Genomic DNA, 18,535 nt, shown 5'->3' on the forward strand with positions numbered 1-18,535 from the left:
AATCTGTGAGACGCCGCAGCACGTAATGGCAATAGATAAATATTTGAAAAGTAGTCAGTCTGACCTGAGTCCTGCAGAAGCTTCGGACCCAGATGAAGGCCGAGCATGAGCAGTGGTCAGAAGAAAGCAACAAAGGTACACTGGGCACAAACCGAGCCAAATCCGCTATACCTGGTGCTCAGGGGGAAATGATCAATATGCTTTTTGTGACATTTTCGTTTGGTGGTGTGCCGCGTGATTTTTCTAATTTTGTGCCGTGGCTCCAAAAGGTTGGGAACCACTGCTCTGGAGCTTCTGTGGAGACCAATAATAATTAATTTGCCAATTCTGACCATTAAATGAGTCTGATCTGTTCTTTCCACAACAGGTTACCACAGTAAAACACACTTTTCATGTGAAACTTTTGAAATTTGACGCGACAGCCAACACGTCGACCTATCGCGTCTGTATCGATCTGACACCGGCGCTGTTATTGAAGCGGTCAGTGTATGGATCGATCTGGCCTTTCAAACAGACGTTCCGTGTTTCACTGGTTTACATTCAATTTTGTTTTGTTTCCACAGAAAGATGAAATCAAGCCTGTTGGTAGGAGAACATTCAAAGATCCATCCAGGAAGCAACAATCTTTACCTGCTACCATTAATTAGTCTGTCCCAAACCTGCAGCGCAGTCTTATGTCAGTACATCCTGATCCATGTGTATGAATTAAACGCATGTTTAGTTCAATATAATCATTAATGATATTGCAACAGATTATAGATTTAATAGGAAAACTCTGACCGTCCTACCGTGTGCTGGTTGCGTGTGGTAAAAGAGGCAAATACTGCGCGCACATAATCAATTCAGCAGCCACAAAGCTCGCTGCTCTCTGTACTCTCTACCTTGGGTCTCCTGCCACCTCTACCCTTTCCTGCCTCCCCATCCTCCTCCTCGCCTCTCACCTCCCCTGCCCTCACACATCCTGCAGTGTGGGCCCCAACCTCCACCCCACACAGTTCACATGAGGCTTTTCCTTGACCCTGAAGTCAACGGACACACTGCCAGTCTGATCATGTCAGATTAGTGCCTCTCCTTCTTATTTGACTCAGTCGCTCTCTCTCCCCACTTGTCAGTATCTTTGTGTCTCGCTGACGTCTTTTTCTATTTCTCAAAAGATAGCAGACAGCGTGAGGGAGACAGAATCAGGCGGATAAAGGGAGAGGCGAAACAGCCCATTGTGAGGGGCTGACACGACAGCCATTATCATTGCATGATGGCCAATTATAACCTCTTTTTCACTATTTGTGTTGGTGCAGTAGACGGGATTTCAAAGTGTAAGTAAAGTGTTGCCTCTTTAATGACAGTTTACAATGAGAGTTTCTCTTTATCACAAAAGCTTCCGCCAGACAAAGCCAAAAGTGTCAATTTAACACAGCAGCTTTAAGCCTCAGGCACTTGGCCACTGCAGGCTGTAAATGAGTTTCATTGTCATTGCAGAGCTGCAGTGACGACAGTTTAAAGTAAAGGCTTAAGCAAGAAAAAGCAAAAGTGGAGTAAAGTAACAATATGGTTCAGAATTATAATAAAACCCAGTCTGATCAACATTATTTCAGATATTGTTTTTGACAGTTCGTTTTAAGATTCCCGACATTTTCAAAGTGATTCTGAAGAAAAAGTCAATGTAAAAGCTCCTGTTACATTATCTGAACTTTCACCATGTCAGGTTAAAATATTCTGGAACACTGTGACCTTGAATCTTTCCAAAGGGATATCTTGACATTTAAGTACAGCGTGTAGTCAAGGCTCAAAATCCATGCAGCCTCCTGCCGGTAACCCACTTTTACCTTTTTAGCATGAAAAATGTTCTCGTCTCTTCTCAGGTTGTTGGAGCGGCAGTCTAACAGGCACTGACACGGCAGATTCACACTGTGCCACTAAGGGACTGTTTAAAAATGACTGGGGTGGGGACAGATGCTTGAAGTTAATTCATAAAAATACGCTGCTCTGTGCTAATCATGTCAGATATTCAAACTGCAACAGCGTCCCCAGCACCTCACGGTGGGAAATACAAACAGGATTCTGTTAAGGGTTCAAATGTTGAGGAGGAGAGTAAAAACAACCATGGTCCAGAAGAGCTCGGTCAAACAACTGATTTTAATGAACACACGCAGCGTGGTGAGATGTACACTGCAAAACATCAGCTGTAGATCTCCGCCCAAAAAGACACTTCAGATTGCTTTTGATTCGTCAGGGTTAACGCCCCCTCATGCGTCATCAGATACAACACATGCATACGTCAAATCAAAACCACAACGACTTTTAACACAGTTTGAAAAGAACATTGTCTCCGTCTCCACAGCAGGTGCTTCCTGTCCATCTTCTGACTCTTGCTTCTCGTCTGGAACATCCGGCCCTCATTCTGCAAGAAACTGGTCTTTTTGCAAAGACAATTTTGCAGTTGCAAGCAAACATGATTAACCTCTCACCTATAAATGAGTCTATCTACTGTGTGTGTGTGGGTGTCAGCATGAAATGCACTCAGTTTCCCCTCTCACCTCACCAGCTGAACCTTGTAACCTTTTCCACCAGACAGAAGGCCAGCACGTACACAACTGCAACTATATGTGTAATATATTGAATAAATGGTTTAATCAAGAACCTCTACTAAAAGCTTAATCAAAGAATATAAAAGTATAAAAGACAATTTGAATAACCTGGTTATTCAAATAGCATCATTCAAACAGCTCCTCAAAATGACAACCAAAATGCACACTCTACAGAGGGAACAAAGACATTTTAGAAGTATACTTCCTGGATGCAAAACATGCTCTGCAAAAGCCTGCGCTTCCTGTCCACTTTGGCACAGAGTGTACTCAGAGTTAGGCCTTTCTTTTATCAGAATCAGCACATACACATTTAAGATTATAACAAGCATTCAAAAGCATTTAAGATTATTGATTTAACTCAACAGTTTAAAATGGTTATAACTGCACCTGTGATAAAGGCTAATTGGGTACCAATATGTTTAAACATCTGAATACAATATCAATACTGTAAACTGTATTATTAATGCAATGGTAATGATGATGATTATGAACCATAGCAGTAAAATAATTTCTCTAATCTCCACAATTCCCAGATGTGCTGTAAGACTGTGCCCAACATATGAATGCTCATGTTAATGCCAGCATGCTCACAGTCAATCACACTGTTGTGAGCAATTAACGGTAAACACAAAGTCATAAATAAAGAAAAAACACATTTTTGGACAGTGACAGAATTTTTGTTATTTTGCATCTGCAGTGAATTTTAAATCAAGTAATCAAGACGTGAATGAAGCTTAGTTTTCAACAGAAGTATTAACTGTTTAGGAATTACGGTACTTTTTATACACAATCCCCCATTTTCTGTCCCATGTTTCAGTTGGCTGCCTTTCCCCGAACCTGGTTCTGCCATAGGCTGCTTCCTGTTCAGAGGGAGTTTTTCCTTTCCACTGTCGCCAAGTGCTTGTTCATAGGGGTCGTTTGATTGTTGGCTTTTTCTCTGTAAAATTATGCAGATGGTGTTTTTCGCTTACAATAAAAAGCACCTCGAGGTGACTGCTGTTGTGATTTGGCACTATATAAATAAAACTGAGTTGAACTGAACGGACGGAAAAATGTTTGGATTCTTACATAGAATGACTGCAAAGGCCAGCTCAGCAAAACCAAAAGGCCCAAAAGACGATCGGAGACAACTAGCATGCATGAAGAAGTTATAATGAAAAAACTCCTTCACAACTTCTAGTCAAGTCCAAACCATTCTCAGGGAGGTTGGCATAAAGTAAACATGTTGCCCACGAGTTCAACATTTCAGACCGTCATTGGCAGCTAATGGTTTTCAACCAAGTGTCCAATTACTTTTGAGCCCCTGAAATGAAGGGATTGTGTTAAACATGCTCACATGTTTATGCAACGTTTTTGCTCAACTGACTGAATTAAAGCTGTAGACAACCAAAGCTGGGACAAAAGGTGTCTCTGTCCAAATATTTATGGACCTAACTGTATTTGACCAGCGGTGGATCTGCTCCACTTGCATTTACTGTTGATGTGCTGCTGATAGTGGCTGGGTGAAATGAAGCGTACAGGGCGACACTCACCTGCTCGGATTCAGCCAAATTAAAAAGAAAACAACTTCTTTCATTTGGCTAAAGATGGATGAAACTTCTTAAACTGGGTTAAGAAATATCCAGTGCTTTAGTAAAACATGGAAGGTGGAGGTGAAACATCTTCAATGAAGACATTTGGTGAAATCATAAAAAAGTCAAAAAACATATAAGTGAGAATAAGAGAATTTCCAAACACACAATGCAAAGACTAATAAAAAAGCTGTGCAGGCTTAAGAACAACACTCCCATCAGACTGCTCACAGAGCTGTGATCTGGCTTCATTTGGTTTGGTTCAGGTTCTGCTATGTTATATCCACACAAACATGAGGTCACCTAAATATAACGGTTAGGTTTTTCCATCAGTGGATGTTGTTCTTCCGTGAACAGAGACTGCATCGGGATCAAACTGTGACAGAGATATCATTTTCACTCATGGATTCCCCACCACAGAGTTCAGACCTTAACTCAGCTGAGAGTATTTAGTATGTCAGAGAGATTTTAAACAGTAGTTCAAGTCTCCTTCCATCAGTGCATCTTTGTGAAAAATGAACGCAAAAACCATTGTTGTCACACTGCCATTGTGCATGTGTGCTAAAGGTGGTCCAACTAAATATTAGAGAGTGGAACTTCTTTTTTTTCCAGTCATTTCCATATTTGCCTTCCTCACCTCCCCCCCAAAAAATGTCAGCAGGGAGGGAGGATGTCTGCCAAACACTAACAATACAATCTGCACCAGATCTGACTCCTTTGCAGTCGCACCCATTTACCCAAAATAAAACCAGAGCTAAACGCTCTTATTCTGACACAGTGGAGGAGACTCAGTGCACGATGCTCACTTCCAAGTGGTCGGAACTGAATTTCCAAGGTGTGATCCAAATGTAGCAGAAGCCCTGTGAGAGATGAATGTCTGCAACAGATGAACCTAACAGACCAATTTAAACCGGGTACATATTTTGAGCCAGCCTCGGTAGCGACAGATCAGATGCCAGTGCCTCTGTCCTAGACTGCCGTTGACACACATTGAGCGTCCTGCGGGTGGTGGGCCTACACCAGGATGGGACCATGTCTTCTCTTCGGGCTGTGCCATGAGCTGAAGCTCAGCACCGGACCCAATCCTGGGCTGCATAAACTGGCCCCTTCATTTATTTCCTTTCATTGAGGCAGGCTCTTCGTCTGGCCCATCACACAGTACCAATTCACCTTAGGAGACTCTACAAGGGGCAAAAGCCACTGTAGCCCCCATGATGACTGGGACATACAAACCCCTCCAACCAGCTATCTATAGTTCAGTCTTGATTTAAGAAGTGGAGTATCTGACAGTGCAGCACCTAGAGAGGATTGAAGAGGTTTAATGGCCCTCTCTTCGCCTTCCTCTAAAACAATAAGAGCGCATTGTCGTACAGTCCCTCGCCTGCTTGTAATTTACAGTTTGTGTACGCAGGCACGTGCGACACTTTCAGCATTTGCACGATGACAGATGCAGGAAAGCGAAGCAGCCGCTGTAATAGAGTCAGTCTTTGCCTGTTGAGGGCATTTTAATGAGATGAGACGGTGAAAATATAAAACTGGAATCAACCCCCTAAACAATTACACATCTCCTTAATACCACAAATCAAAGCTTACATCCAATCACTAGGCCTGTCTTTCCAGTAATGTGATTGCAAGAGTGGCATCATATAATATCACAATTGCCTTTTCTGATTAATTGCCCTCCAGATGCGTACTGCATATAGCCCAGCACTCAAGTCAAGGACAGCCACCTGGCGTCTGCAGTGTGCTGTGAAGAGAGGTGCCTGCTCATCACTGTTTGATCCTGCAAGCGCCAGCAAACCGGTGTTTTATCGGGACAGCTAATTATAGGCAGAGAAGGATGTGGAAACGGCATCCTGCCTCCGGAGCAACGCGGCGTGCCCACACATTCATTTAAACGCACATGTGCTGAGAGGCATCCGCAGGCTGACTCAGGCTTTCGTGTGATTTGTGAGTGTGTGTGCATGTGTGTGAGTCCTCTGAGGTTCACTACCCATCTATCAAGAGGACAGGACAGCAAAATGACACGGCTAACTGCACTGCTGTGGTTGGTCAGTGACAGAAACATTTCTCTGGCCTCAATCTGAGGCCCTTGAACTCTGCGGTCTTTGTTTGTATCCTCCTGTAACCCCTGGTTTGGAGATTTGTCGAGGTTGAACCCAGTTTGGAGAAGTAAACATCTCACTGGACTTAAGTGCAGCCTGCTCTTGCATGCCAAGGTTGCCAGAGTTCACCTGGAGCCCGGTTCACTTTGCTTTTTTGTGCACAGAACTGAGCTCCATGAGGAGAATTGTGCCTTTAGCTTTGACAGTCACCAGGACGATAATGGGATTTTGTATTATTTATTACGAAAGATAAAAGCTTTTTATATAAATTGGGACTTTTCCTGAAGACAAATAAATAAAATTAGACATTTCTATTCATCATTCGTGAATAATTAATAACTGAGTTATTTTTGCCTATTTTTGTTCGCTTTTTTTTTTTATCTCAAATTACTTTTTTTTTTAAAGAAAATTAAATTAAATACATTAAAAAACAGTCAGACAAACAAATCACAGCTAAAAAGTTGGGTTTTTTCAGTCTCCCACACAAATACCAAGGCTGTGCTGCAACAAACTAATCCTGGGCTTAGCCACAGTGAATCTGGATCTGGTGTGTCAGCCTTCAGCCCCATGATCCCATCATTCTTTGCAGCTTCCTGTTTTATTTGCCAGTCACACATCAGGGGCTCACGAGTAATAAGGTCTGTGTGGAGTTGAAATGAAAATAATCCTCCGATTTTGAGTATGTACACTTCTGCGCATGTGTGTGTGTGTTGTGTTCTGCTTTCTGTTCAGACACACTCCCAGCATCTCAAGGATGTTGGGAGACGGCGGTCTTAACCTTGGATGCCTACTTCAGGGCGCGAGCCATAAAACCGCTGCTTTCACCTGCTTTGAGTTTTCTTTTGCATTTTTCTCACCAAATTTCCAGCATCTCTCAGAACTCCTCCTCTGAGCGCAGACATGTCATATAAGTTATTATCAATAATTTTTATGGTCATGACAGAGCAGCGTGAGCTGAACTTGGCTCGTCTTTGCAGCGGAGGCCCCTCCGTAGGGTCCCATACGGAGCAGAAGATGGAAACACTGATGTGTGCCGTTCATCTTTATGTCAGGTTGTGTGCGTGTGTGCGAAATGTGTTTTATTGATAGATGTTCTGACAGCGCATCATCTTCAGACCTGTCTGAGGAAGAGGAGGCAGCCTGTTCTGATTTGTGAAGAGCTCAGAAGGCGCAGATGTCAGAAAGCAGAACAGCGAGTGGTTTGTGAATTTCTTCCTCTCTGTCTCTACTTCCATCCTCTGTTTAATACTTGAGCATGCAGCTGCAGCGCATTAATGCCAAGCGCAAATATTGACACAGTGGGAAGCAGATTTGCAAATGAAAGAATGATGAGTGAATAAGTGAATGGTTTAAAAACCCAAAGTCTCTAAAGGAAAGATTACCTGTGCTAGCTGTGGCTGAAATGTGATAAAGCATGGCAGCGTGCCACCAATCAGTGTTTGTGGTAACGAAACAATAAGAAAGTAAAAAATCTAAATAAATTGTGTTGAAAGCACCACACAGTCCTATCTGTAGACATCTGTATATAAAAGATGGTCGGAACAGCATATTTAATGTATATATTTTTCATTTTTTAGGAAACTGCACATCTGAACCAATGATAGGTGCATAGAGGAAAACAGTTTTGGGGAAAATAGTCTCTGTACCCGACAAAGGTCACACAGAACGAAATGCTGTAACTGAATGTGTGCGGACGTTCTATTATAGATTTGTGGAGCTTGAAACTTGCATATTTGAACAGGTTGTCTATCTAAGCTATCTAAAATATCAGCTCCTAAAAGTTCCTAAACATATCTGCTGTTTACAAAGTGTGACGCCAAGAACAGCGAGTACTGATCACCTACAGCTGTCTTAGGACACCTGTCAATCAAAGCAGCCACACCCCTGTAGTTGTTATGAAGGGCTCAACTATTCATGGAAGCTGATGAAAGGCCAGTTGTTGTACCAGCCGTAAACATACTATAACACTGTGAAGTTGGTCATTTTGATTTAGGAGTCTAATTGGCATTGATTTGCTGCAGGTGTGAACAACTGAACATTATAAGAATTGGAATTTTTGTCACTTCAGTGTTGGTTTCATTTATGGTATCAGGCCCATCATGTATATATTTCAGCCAAAGCAGCTGTCTAAACAGACACGGCTGCCTTGCAACACAGTTTATACTGCTTTCACTGCTCCCTAGGCGCTGTCAAACACAGGTGACTAACATCTAATATCGTATCATAATGCCTGAAGGGCCAAAACTGCTTAAAACTGATTAAACTGTGTGGGTTGTCTAGACACAGCAACAATCGTGGTTGGGCCCTACAAGGAAAAAGGGTCTGTCCATATGTATTAATGCAGAATGGTGTCAGAAAAAGGTCCTCGCAGTTTAAACTGTTTCTGGGGACGTTTGGAGCCGGTGGGGTGTCTTTTTGCTGTTTCAGCGCCTGAGCGTATCAGTAAGTCCGTAAAAACGTGAATCTGAATAAACCTGAGCGCTGGGGAATCACCCTCTCTCATTAATAACAGTTTTAGGTTGTTGGTGCATGACTTTACGAGATTATCTGTACTACATTGCTGCTCTTTTCCGCAGAGGCTGCTTGTTAATTGACCAAATTAATCTTGAGGCTTAGGTTAGTGCGCCGTCACTGCATTTTGGATCAATTATTCTTGGGTCTACCTAGTTTTTCTCTTTTTTTGGCTCTTGGCAATCCAGCGAGGGACACAGCAGCGTGTAGAAAATACATGGACATAAGCTGTAGGTCTGAAAAGGGAAGAGAAAGCAGAATTGCCTTAAACCTTTTTAGGGACCACTAGAGGGAGCTCTCAAGTCTTCCTGTGTACATGTGACATTAATATTGTTAAATTATGTTCTAGTTTAGCATTAATTAACTCATTTTAGCCCAATTTGATCTCTACTGGGTTACACCAATAAACCTAAATACAGACATTTAATCATCACATTTCATTCAAGTACATTCTGTAAACAATCTCATTGCTAATGATGACCAACCGCTCTAATGACACAATCTGTTCTGAACAATCTGCAACACACTGTGGTGCAAAATACAGTCAAAAGCCCACAAAATGTGTACTCCAGCAAAGGGCTTCACTCTTATTAGAACTTATTAGTATTTTAATTTTAATATAGTTTAATAATTAGCAAAGCTACACAGGCGGCTGTATCAGATCCTTTGTTGTGATTTGTCTGTGCTCACAGGTCATATGCTTGAAACCATCAATGATGAGTCGCTACCACACGGGTGTGACTAATGTCCACAGGAGCTCAGTCACATCCACCCGTGATATACACCAAGTCAATAACATCATTCAGCTGTGGTCACTCTTGGCTCTTGGCCCCCAGAGGATTCACACTAAAGTCATTTTTAAGCTGAACACAATGATGGAGGCCTCCACTGGCCAAACAGGCTGACTTCCTGTTAGCTCCCAAAACACAAGAATGGAATAAAAAATAAAATCAATAGTACAGCTCTTATTATTTAGGTTTTTATAAAAACAAAGGTTATTTGGAGTTTTAGATTGTGACGCTCACTTAATTCATTTTAAATGCACATTTTCTGAGTGAAAAGTATTTTTTGAGCTGGATTTTCATGATGCATTGCTAACAGTCGACTTCATGGCACCAGCTATGCTCCTGGCAGGTTAGTTAAGTCACTGCAGCCCTACCCTCAGTGGTGCCTGTAATGAGGGTACCCAGATGTAAATGCAGCTGAACTGTTTACTTTTATTTTATTTAACCTTTTTTATCCCATTAATCCCATTGTCTCATTTACAAGAGAAACTTGTTCCAGTCAGCTTAATAAAATCTCAACAATAAAAAAGAAACAATAAAATAGCTAAAATTTTCAAAGCTTTACAGTTTCCCAGTGATGATTTCACAAAATCATTTATATGTCTTTTTAATACTGCATGTCGAGACCCGTAAATCCCTTTGTAATGTATTCAATGAAGACAGAGCAACAAAGGAGAATGTCTTCTTTACAAACTGATTAAACTAATGACATCCTGAGATCTGCTGATCAAGCAGAAAATACCTGAAAAACTCTGATTTGTTACAATGGAATATTTCAACATAAGCACTGTAGACACTTTATAATAGAGCCCTGCAATACTACAGATTTCTGTACTACACCAAGTAACTACAGGGCAAGATACCAATACTAATATTACCAGTACTAATACCAGTACAAGTAACAATGTAAATGTGTCTCACAGCACATTCTGTTGTTTAAATGAGATATTTTCTATTAAAATAATAGTTGTGAGGGTCAAAATGTTCAGACAAGAAAGATAATTCATTTATCACAATCCAGGGAGCTGCATACTGAACTCAGAGGATAGAAACAAAGTATCAATCCTACACTATTGATCAATACCTCTACTGTATAAACATTAATATGTCTCTATGATATGTCTCTGTAAGAACACTGGAGACTGTAACAGCTGTCGACGTGTCAGGTCACATTTCACTGTGTGTTATACCTGTATAACCGTGCACGTGACAAATAAAGAATCTTGAATTTTGACCATCACATGAACACAAATGGTACAAAAACAGAGATTTGTGAGTGTAAGCCGGTGCTACTGAAACATTCTAAAGCAAAGTATAGATTTACCTGCAGACGGCGACTGCCGAGAGCTGCATGAGGCCGTGTAATTCACTCCACGATGGACGTCACGATCGCTTTCAGCTGCCGCACTGTCACTGCTTCATCTTCTTTATTTCATGAATTCCAACACGATGCGCTTTCTGCTTCCCCTGACAACAACTCACAAGATAAATATATCAGAAGCTCAACCATGTGAACTGATCTGAGAGTACATCTGGACACAAACAGCCCAACTGGTCCCCGTGTGACAGCTGTGTTTAAGCTTGGAATTTTAACGCCGCGTCATCTCTTTGATTAAAATAGACAAATTATGATGCAGTTTGCTTTCCATGTATTTTGTACACTGCTTTAACATGATAAGAGACATTTTTACATAATACAAACACTCACTGGACACTAGATTGATAATATCGGGATAAACCTCCGTACACCCTCAGAACTGTGTTAATTCTTCAATAAGGTTCAGAAAGGTGCTGGAAATATTTGTTGCTGCAGATTTGTTGGCTGTACTTCCATCATACAAATCTGCTCCCACTGTGGCAAAGTGGATGAGCAGTTGTAATGCTCTCCACGTGTCCCAGATGTGTTGACTTGTTTTTGCATATTATGCACATTATTCTGTCTCTATATTTAAAGTAACAAAGTAACAAAGTAACAACGTAACAAAGTAACAAAGTAACAAAGTAACATGCTCTAACTATCCCGGGTTTGTTTGTGTAAACATTCTGTTGCTGGCAAAAACAAACATTCTGCAAACGAAGGCAAATACTCAGTTACATGTTTCTTTATATTTTGTTGCCGATTTTGACATGTGTTCATACTTCCTTTGTTCTTTCTTTTCAGTCTTCATGTAGGTCAGGCGTGAGGGAAAGCCCGCCTAGCATTTCCTGATTTGTCAAACATGACATCAGCAGGTGGAACCAGGAGGAGGGGTTTGTTCTACCATAGAAATGCTTCCTTTTGTTTGTTTCAAGGTCTAAAGGGATTTGTTAAACCTTTTTTTGTAAAAAGAGCCGTTTAGTTGTGTAAATGTGCTAATTAGAAGTGAGAGCAGATTTTTGTCATTTTTTGTCATCTGTGTAGAGTTTTAGGTCCCTCAGTTCAAGTGAGTGGTACTGGCTGCACTCATTGAAGGGAAATTGATGGGCCTATATATAACCAGTCTCTGCCAGATACAGATGAGGGGGAGGGGGTGAGCTGTGTTACCGCATCCATGTACTTTTGAGTTTTGTTGATTAAGGTACTTTGGGGGGAGTTTTGTTAAGTTTCACGTATGATGGAGTCCACTGTGGAAACCTGAAATGTCTGCTTCCCTACCACCTTCCTTGACATTCAAGTCTGACTACTTCACACCCACATCCCACAGGTGCTCTGTTGGTTTGAGATCTGTGACTGTGGAAGCAGTTTGAGGTGATTTGAGCTTTGTGGCATTGTGCGTTATCCTGCTAGAAGCAGGCATCAGCAGATGGGTACAGCGGTCTAAAGGGATGAACATGGTCAGCAACAATTATCGAGTCGGGTGCGACATTTAAACAATGTTCAGTTGATACTAAGGTGCCCGAAGTGTGCCAAGAAACTCTCCCCCCACGCTATCACACCAGCAGCAGAAATCGAGACTCGTCAGACTAGGAAACATTTTTCCAATCTTCTTTTCAGCAGTTTCGGTGAGTCAGTGTGAATTGTAGCCTCGGTTTCTTGTTCCTAGCTGACAGGAGTGACAGCCCAGTGTCTTCTGCTGCTGTAGCCCATCTGTTTAAAGATTTGACATGTGCTGTGCATTCAGAGTTGCTGTTCTGCATACCTTGGATGTAGCAAGTGGTTATTTGAGTTACTGTTGCCCTCTTATCAGCATTCAAGCCACTCTCCCTTGACCTGGCACCGGAAAAATGCTCACTGGATATTTCCTCTGTAAACCCTCGAGGTGTTTGTGAGAGAAAATCCCAGCAGATCGCTTCACATTCAAAGTCCCTAAAGTCACCTTTCTTCCTCGTTCTGATGCTCTGAACTTCAGCAGGTCATCTTGGCCATGTCTACATGGCTAAATCGACTCTTCCTAAATGTGTCTGGCTGACTGCGCACTAAAACATGCTAGAACAGATTCATACTCCCCTTCACTGTCGTGCTTTGTTTTCATATTTATGGCGTCTGGATCTTTTCTAAAGCTGCAAATCATTCCAACCAGACAGTGATGTCTTTTTAACATATTGCACGTTTCACATTTATCACTTGATGTCTGTAATGCCAGCAACTCGATCAGCACCTGGGGCACAGATGAAACGTATTCGAGCTTGCCCTGAAAGGTATTTTGAGTTAAGGTGTTTGAACTAGGAAATATTTCAAATGCATAAAGATGAATCAGAGTGCCTTAGCTCACAAATAAGTTTCTTCCCTCTGAGTACTTTTTTTTTTTATTCTGCTTTTAGCGAATAATCTTATATCCTTGCCTTTTGCTCTGTTGATTCAGATGTAATGAGCTGCATTAATATGCCCATGCAAACAGCGAGGCCCTGAGTTAACTGGATGTTTTGATGTGTGGACTCAGAATGCAAACATGGGAAAATGAATTTCTGTGATAGGCAGTTTCCCTCAGAGGAAGATGGATCAGAGCTGATAAACACCTCAGAGTCAGAGGCAGTGATTAGGACACACAAATGCTGCCTTATTTTTTTCCTCCTTTAGATGAGGTGTTGTTGATTAAGCCAAGCTTGGTCATTACAGACACCTAGAGATGGAAGAAACACGCCTGTGTGTCTTGGTTGGATGTTTTGGGAGGGTTTGCATCATAGGTTGCGCTCTATTAACAATTCAAATGCATCTACCGCAGCACGAATGCCACCAAAATGTAAAAGGCACATAAACCCGGTGACACTCTTTCTAGCTTTTCATTCTGCTGTGGTTTCACTGCTTGCAAAATCCACACAAAAGCAGAGTAAGCAATGAAAGCCTTTTTTTTTATCAGCACAGCTGGTGCCCAAATATCCCGTGAAATAGTATTTAATATTCTCTCCCCCTCTTTCACTGAGGAGATGCTGCCTCATTTCCTTTGTGCTCTTGTATTACAGAAAGTCAGACCTGCCTGCGCCTACCTGCTGCTTGTCATATGCTACTCTGATGTAAGCTCTTTTAAAGGTCCTATTAGCGTACTGTTATGATAATGTGCACTGTCGAGCTTTATGCTGATTCTAATAGCTATGCTTGTTTGCCTCTAACATAAAGCAGGGAGTTAAATATTGCCCTGTGTATCGTGATATAGCTGCGGGACCTTTTTCAGGCAACATTTCTTTATATTTGGACGAGCTAGCCAAGTGCTATCAACTACATTCACATTTGGAAAAACTGCTAATTGCTAAATTGCTCATTCTCAAGCAAGTTCTTGAGTGAACAAGTGTCCTTGTTCCTAAGTAGCTTTAAGGACATTTAGGTGCTCATCTAAGGTAGTGATCATGTTAATGTAGCTAAACGCCATCCACTTGAGCGCCCCACCGGTGTGTTTAGTTCTGATGAGCGGGCGTGGATACCTGTGGTGCGCACATGCTGGTAGGATGGGAGGAAGCCCGAAGCCACACATTCAAAATACAGAACTTGCGAGTTGCCAAGTGGCATCGCAGCAGAGATGGTAAGCTGTCTGAAAGCTGCTGCCAGCTAGCCCTCACCACGAGCCGCGTGTTAGTGTTACATGTCAGTTAGAAATCGTCCTTTTGTTTTTTAACATTTAGAAGCAGACGAGCAACACGTACAGCCTGAAAGCAGTACTGAAGCTGCAGCTGAATAGTACGGGGCCCTGCATTGATTAAATGATCAGGAGATGCTATTTAAACATGTTTTTTTTCTTCGTATAATGATTATGTTAAATGTGACCAATGTGCAAGTTGTGCACGTGTCATTTGTAGTTTTTCTATTTTAAATTCCTGATTTGAAAATCACACAAACTTTCTTCCTGATGATTACCAGACGAACGGGTGTGTGGCTGCGCTCACACTGTCCTCCCACTTCAATCACTCATGTGCTATATGTGCTATATCACTCATATTTACTATGATACATAATCTAGTAAATAGGAAAGAAGTGCAGGCAGCTGTGGAGACATTTCACGCCCAGAATTATCAGAATTATTTTCTATTATCTTTCTAATTATCTCATTGTATTTTATGCCATAGACTCCTCAACAATGCTATTTATGGACGGCCACGATATCCTTAATCTATCTCTACGGTTAAACACATGTTTTAAACACACATCTGCGTGTACCTGAGTTCATTTATAACTTTGGTGGAACTGTATCCGCCTACAAAAGCATGACGCAAACTGCAGATGTGACTGTGCTATGAAGTACAAATCTGTAACATATTTGCTGTAAATGATCCCATTAAAGCAAAAATAAATACATTTTAAAAAATAGCCGTTTTTAGCAGGAGCCCCAGTGTGATCAAAGCTGCAAATGTTTAATAAGCAGCTGTCGTATGCGATTCCAGCTGATGTTTAAATAATTGTTTGCTTTTATTTTTAATAATGTTACTCAGGCTGAGCAGAAGGAAAGCATTTCTGTGAGCGCACTCAGCTCACTTGGCCTCTTATTTTTCTCTAGACCACAAAACATCCAGGACACAATGGAAGATGGTCTGGGTGGACTACTTTTTGGCGCGTCATCAGACAGTTTTGTAGTCCGTTATTCGGTGGATGATATAGGCTTATGGGATCCATGTGATGTCAGCAAATTTTGCACCTCCTCCAGTGTTTTTTGTGTCTTATATCTGCACATTTATCACTTTTCATAGTGTTACATGACATGCAAGGGTTCAGAATAGGGCTGGGAATGTCATTTGCCCCAAATGCATGATGTGAAACAACACACCACAAAGCATAAAATGCTCCGAATAGCATTCCAGGTGCCTTGGGAGCATTTGGTGCCTTAGTCATATGCTGTTTCGTCATTTGGTAAGCTGGTAACAGTATTTTAGTACCAGCATGGTGCTTTGCTTAAATTTATCATACCTAACATACGTCCCAATTCCAAAATAGTTGAGATGCTGTGAAAAATGGGAATAAAAATGAAAAGCAATAAATATTGTAAATCTGTATTTTATTCAGAATAGAGCATAGAAAACATGTTTAAACTTCATATAATGGACCGTTGTATGAAAAACATTACTAACACCACAGTGTAGCATCCCCCTTATTTAACAGTCTGCAAACGGGATTTGGTGAATTTCTGGGAGAGGAATATTGTCCCACTCTTATCGCTGTTCTAAGCTGCTCTACAGTCCAGGGTCGTCTTTGTTGCATATTTTGTTTCATGATGATCCAAATGCTTTGAATTGGTGAATGCGCTGCACTGCAGGCAGGTCAGTTCAGCACCTGGACTTTCCTACTACAAAGCCAAGGCCTTCCATGAAAAAAGACATCATCTGAATGGGAACAGATGTTCCTGTAACACCTGTATATAACTGTCAGCATTACTGGTGCCTTTTGCAAGCTGCCAGTTCCATAGGCACTGAATGTGCTGTCCACTCTTCCCAAAAAGAACTTAAAATGTGGATTTATCTGCCCACAGAGCAGTTTTCCACTTCTCTTTGGTCCATATTAAATTAGATTTGGTCCAGAGAAGCTGTGTGTTTTTCCCACAGAGATTTCTCCACATTCTCAGACTCTGAATGATGTTTTATAGATTAAAGTTTTCATAATTTAAAATTGAGGAATGTTACTCTGAAGTTGTTCAACAATTTCCAGGTGGAGTTAATTGCAGATTGGTGAACTTCCCATTTTTACTTCTTAAAAACTCTATAATATAAACTTTTGTTGTTGTTTTTTTAATTTCATAACATTTCTTTTCTCCCTACGATATTTAGCTTCCATCTTCTTGTGCGTATCCATTGCAGGGTCATGGGCGGGGCTACAGGCTATCCCAACTACCTGAGAGGGAGGGTACACCCTGCACAGGTCACCAGGCCATTGCAGGACTAACACAGAGACAGACCACCATTCATATTCACATTCTTGGATTCACCAATTAACCTAACCCCAGTAACTGCATGTCTTTGAAGCCATAGTACCTGGAGAACATGCAAATTTCCCACAGAAAAGCCAGATGGTGGATTTGAACCCAGGACCTTCTTGCTGTGAGGAAACTGTGCTAACGATCGTGCTGTGCAAATATTTTTATGACTGATTGTGTTTCAGAAATGATAACAAACCTTCAAATAAATGTGTCACAATAAACTGCTGTAAGCAGGAATAAGAAGCTCGACAGAGGCGACAGCACTATTCATAAATCTTAACTGAACACTGCATTGCGGTCACACAGAATTAAGCTTAATGCATGCTTGAGTTGGACTGTCTGTCTCGTATGGCTACAGAAGTTTTGAGTACATCTTTTAATTCCCTTTTTCACAGAGAAGAAGGGATTATTTCTTGGACATAACTCTGGTGGTTGATTAGTATTATATCCAGTGGGAAGGAGTAGTTCGGCTGTATGACGGGGAATGTCACCGTTCACTACTTCAGCCTTTCAGTGTGGCTAACCTTGAGCTGAAATACGGGCAGAGCACAATAACTGCCGGGGAGGTGCTAAGACATTTGTTAAAGTGTGACAATGAGCGAGGAGTTAATGCGAGCTGAAGAAAAGTGAGTGATTCATTCGCTGGCTGACTACTGTGACTGTCATTAGTGAAGGGAATGGAGCGTCAAAGCAGACTGAAAAGACTCATGAAATATTTTTCCTTTCAGAAGGTGGCTACGTTTCTGCTGCAGTGCCTCTATAAGCATATAACCAGAACTGATGGAGAAAGCAACACTGGTCAGTTGCTGCCTCACTGAGCCCCAGAAAACTTTCCACAATGGCAGATAAATATCAAAAAGAGCTTTTTGTGACGTAATAAGACTTCTAAACTAAAAAAAGAAAAAAATCATCATATAATGCTTCACAGCAAATGCAAATGGACAAATGCATCTGATCTAAAATGTGAGCTGCTCATGTACCTTCTACTTTAGTGCTAAAAGATGCTGAAAGGTTAGCCTCGCGCTGGCGGCTACAAACCACATGGGTGATGACTGTGGCAGCTCATCACATTTCTAAATATGAATCCTCATGCTAAGCTGACGAATAACAAGTTAACATGAGATGATGGCAGAAATAAAATTAAAAAAGCATCAGACCTGCTACTCATACTTTTCACTGTCAGAAACCACAGCCTGGTTTTCTTATTGAAATCACAGCGTAACATTCAAAGCTGTGAGGACGATCACATCCCTTCCTAAACTCACGTGTGCTGGTCTTTAAATAATGTCAAAAAAATCTGAAAAATGATCTGAAACATCCAAAATGAACAGTCTAGTAGTGCAGGCGCATGTATAGAATAGAATAGAATAGAATAGAATAGAATAAACCTTTATTATCCCACAGATGAGAAATTTCGGTGCTACACAGCTCTTATAGCAAGGGGAATATAAAATATAAGAGGGAGACACAAAGTGGTCCTGTATACATAAGCAGCTTATTGAGCCCTTATACTTTATACGCCCTGTTGTTAAGACAACAGGGCGTATAAAGGTTGGTTTTATTATTATGAAACATGATATATATGCTAAGCAAGAACAATTCATAATTTCCTAATAATGTTCTGTTTATATCTTTAAATCTTGAGAACATGGAAACAGCTTAGCT

Source organism: Simochromis diagramma, unplaced genomic scaffold (assembly GCF_900408965.1).
Source record: "Simochromis diagramma unplaced genomic scaffold, fSimDia1.1 OVJJ01000802.1, whole genome shotgun sequence".
NCBI classification, from domain to species: domain Eukaryota; kingdom Metazoa; phylum Chordata; class Actinopteri; order Cichliformes; family Cichlidae; genus Simochromis; species Simochromis diagramma.